Source organism: Salvelinus sp. IW2-2015, unplaced genomic scaffold, assembly GCF_002910315.2.
Source record: "Salvelinus sp. IW2-2015 unplaced genomic scaffold, ASM291031v2 Un_scaffold3211, whole genome shotgun sequence".
NCBI lineage: Eukaryota > Metazoa > Chordata > Actinopteri > Salmoniformes > Salmonidae > Salvelinus > Salvelinus sp. IW2-2015.
Window position 1 is genome coordinate 11,200 of NW_019944498.1, and position 4,469 is coordinate 15,668.

At 43.0% G+C, this 4,469-nt stretch overlaps 1 pseudogene; it reads left to right on the forward strand.

Moving 5' to 3' along the window:
* The window catches only part of LOC139025747 (piezo-type mechanosensitive ion channel component 2-like), a 53,023-nt pseudogene that overhangs the window by 9,908 nt on the left and 38,646 nt on the right, over positions 1-4,469 (forward strand).

Below are 4,469 nucleotides of genomic sequence, written 5' to 3' on the forward strand. Positions count from 1 at the left end.
ATTTTTTTTGTCATGAAGTCGGTGAGCTTCGACCGACTGGAGGTGAGTGAGGATGACAGCGACAGGGACGATAAGAGGATATGGCGATGACCCCAGACACCAGCCGGTCTAACTATCTGGACGACCCCTTGCTGCCCTCGCTGACCACTGAGCTGACCGCCAGCGAACTGCTGCTTAACAAGTAAGTGGACGAGACACACTAATGTCTAATTCTAGTTATGTAGATCTAATCTACAGAGTGGAATTGAGTCCCAAACCTTATTTGTTGAACTGTGGAACATCTTGTGGGTTAACACATTCTGCGGCATACAGTACCAGATGGTTCAGCTAAGACCAGAGACATACAGTACCAGATGTTCAGCTAAGACCAGAGACATACAGTACCAGATGGTTCAGCTAAGACCAGAGACATACAGTACCCAGATGGTCCAGCTAAGACCAGAGACATACAGTACCAGATGGACAGCTAAGACCAGAGAAATACAGTACCAGATGTACAGCTAAGACAGAGACATACAGTACCAGATGGTTCAGCTAAGACCAGAGAGACATACAGTACCAGATGGTTCAGCTAAGACCAGAGACATACAGTACCAGATGGTTCAGCTAAGACCAGAGACATACAGTACCAGATGGTTCAGCTAAGACCAGAGACATACAGTACCAGATGGTGTCAGCTAAGACCAGAGACATACAGTACCAGATGGTCAGCTAGACCAAGACATACAGTACCAGATGGTTCAGCTAAGACCAGAGACATACAGTACCAGATGGTTCAGCTAAGACCAGAGACATACAGTACCAGATGGTTCAGCTAAGACCAGAGACATACAGTACCAGATGGTTCAGCTAAGACCAGAGACATACAGACCAGATGGTTCAGCTAAGACCAGAGACATACAGTACCAGATGGTACAGCTAAGACCAGAGACATACAGTACCAGATGGTTCAGCTAAGACCAGAGACATACAGTACCAGATGGTTCAGCTAAACCAGAGACATACAGTACCAAGATGGTCAGCTAAGACCAGAGACATACAGTACCAGATTGTCAGCTAAGACCAGAGACATACAGTACCAGATGGTTCAGCTAAGACCAGAGACATACAGTACCAGATGGTACAGATAAGACCAGGACATACAGTACCAGATGTTCAGCTAAGACCAGAGACATACAGTACCAGATGGTTCAGCTAAGACCAGAGACATACAGTACCAGATGGACAGCTAAGACCAGAGACATACAGTACCAGATGGTTCAGCTAAGACCAGAGACATACAGTACCAGATGGTACGATAAGACCAGAGACATACAGTACCAGATGGTTCAGCTAAGACCAGAGACATACAGTACACAGATGGTTCAGCTAAGACCAGAGACATACAGTACCAGATGGTTCACTAAAGACCAGAGACATACAGTACCAGATGGTTCAGCTAATACCAGAGACATACAGTACCAGATGGTACAGCTAAGACCAGAGACATACAGTACCAGATGGTTCAGCTAAGACCAGAGACATACAGTACCAGATTGGTTCAGCTAAGACCAGAGACATACAGTACCAGATGGTACAGCTAAGACCAGAGACATACAGTACCAGATGGTTCAGCTAAGACCAGAGACATACAACCAGATGTTCAGCTAAGACCAGAGACATACACTACCAGATGGTTCAGCTAAGACCAGAGACATACAGTACCAGATGGTTCAGCTAAGACCAGAGACATACAGTACCAGATGGTTCAGCTAAGACCAGAGACATACAGTACCAGATGGTTCAGCTAAGACCAGAGACATACAGTACCAGATGGTCAGCTAAGACCAGAGACATACAGTACAGATGGTTCAGCTAAGACAGAGACATACAGTACCAGATGGTTCAGCTAAGACCAGAGACATACAGTACCAGATGGTTCAGCTAAGACCAGAGACATACAGTACCAGATGGTACAGCTAAGACCAGAGACATACAGTACCAGATGGTTCAGCTAAGACCAGAGACATACAGTACCAGATGGTACAGATAAGACCAGAGACATACAGTACCAGATGGTTCAGCTAAGACCAGAGGCATACAGTACCAGATGGTTCAGCTAAACCAGGAACATACAGTACCAGATGGTACAGCTAAGACCAGAAGACATACAGTACCAGATGGTACAGCTAAGACCAGAGACATACAGTACCAGATGGGCAGCTAAGACCAGAGACATACAGTACCAGATGGTTCAGCTAAAGACCAGAGACATACAGTTACCAGATGGTTCAGCTAAGACCAGAGACATACAGTTACCAGATGGTCAGCTAAGACCAGAGACATACAGTACCAGATGGGTTCAAGCTAAGACCAGAGACATACAGTACCAGATGGTTCAGCTAAGACCAGAGACATACAGTACCAGATGGTTCAGCTAAGACCAGAGACATACAGTACCCAGATGGTTCAGCTAAGACCAGAGACATACAGTACCAGATGGTCAGCTAAGACACAGACATACAGTACCAGATGGTTCAGCTAAGACCAGAACATACAGTACCAATGGTTCAGCTAAGACCAGAGACATACAGTACCAGATGGTTCAGCTAAGACCAGAGACATACAGTACCAGATGGTTCAGCTAAGGACCAGAGACATACAGTACCAGATGGTTCAGCTAAGACCAGAGACATACAGTACCAGATGGCTTCAGCTAAGACCCAGAGAAAAAAAACATACAGTACCAGATGGTCCAGCTAAGGAAACCAGAGACATACAGTACCAGATGGTACAGCTAAGACCAGAGACATACAGTACCAGATGGTTGCAGCTAAGACCAGAGACATACAGTACCAGATGTTCAAGCTAAGACCAGAGACATACAGTACCAGATGGTCCAGCTAAGACCAGAGACATTACATGTACGCAGCATGGTCCAGAGCGGTCGGAGCGGTTCTATGTGGGCCAGCCCCTGGTGCTCCAGTTGGTCTATGCCCTGTATAACATGCTGATGACCCACTCTGAAATGGTGTGTTACCTAGTCATCATCCTCAACAACATGCTGTCAGCCTCCTGTATCACCCTGGTCCTCCCCATCCTCATCTTCCTCTGGGCCATGCTGTCGGTACCTAGACCCAGTAAGAGGTTCTGGATGACCGCCATCGTTTATACCGAGGTAATGTAGCCCTGCATCCCAAACCAGTACCCTATTCCCTATTTAGTACACTACTTTTAGCCAGGGGTCCAATTTGGGACACAGGCCTAGATAATAATGTATACTGCAATATGCTACATAGAACTACTGCACTGAAGAATCTGAAGAATAGTCAGTTCATTAATCTGAAGAACAGTCAGTCATTAATCTGAAGAACAGTCAGTTCATTAATCTGAAGAACAGTCAGTGCATTAATCTGAAGAACAGTCAATTCATTAATCTGAAGAACAGTCAGTTCATTAATCTGAAGAACAGTCAGTTCATTAATCTGAAGAAGAGTAAATTCATTAATCTGAAGAAGAGTCAGTCATAATCTGAAGAACAGTAGTCATGTTTCATTAATCGAAAGAACAGTCAGTTCATTAATCTGAAGAACAGTCAGTTCATTATCTGGAAGAACAGTCAGTCATTAATCTGAGAACAGTCAGTTTCATTATCTGAAGAACAGTCAGTTCATTAATCTGAAGAACAGTCAGTTCATTAATCTGAAGAACAGTCAGTTATTCAATCTGAAGAAAGTCAGTCATTAATTGAAGACAGTCAGATCATATAATCTGAAGAACAGTCAGTTCATTAATCTGAAGAACAGTCATTCATTAATTCTGAAGAACAGTCAGTCATTAATCTGAAGAACAGTCAGTTCAAGTTAATCTGAAGAACAGTCATCATTAATCTGAAGAACAGTCAGTTCATTCATCTGAAGAACAGTCAGTTCATTCATCTGAAGAACAGTCAGTCATTAATCTGAAGAACAGTCAGTTCATTCTAATCTGAAGAACAGTCAGTTCATTAATCTGAAGAAAAGTCAGTAATTAATCTGAAGAACAGTCAATTCATTAATCTGAGAACAGTCAGTAATTAATCTGAAAGAACAGTCAATTCTTAATCTGAGGAACAGTCAGTAATTAATCTGAAGAACAGTCAATTCATTAATCTGAAGAACTACATGCCGTTCATTCATATCTGAAGACAGTCAGTCATTAATCTGAAGAACAGTCGTTCATTCATCTGAAGAACAGTCATCATTCATCTGAAGAACAGTCAGTTTCATATTAATCTGAAGAACAGTCGCGTTCATTCATCTGAAGAACAGTCAGTCATTCATCTGAAGCTTTTTTTGCTTATTTTTTACCGTTATTTAACTTGGCAAGTCAATTAAGAACAAATCCTTATTTACAATACCAAGAAGACAAAAGGCCTCCTGCGGGACGGGTGGCTGGTATTAAAAATAAAAATGTAGGACAAAACACACATCACGAGAAGAGAGATAGCC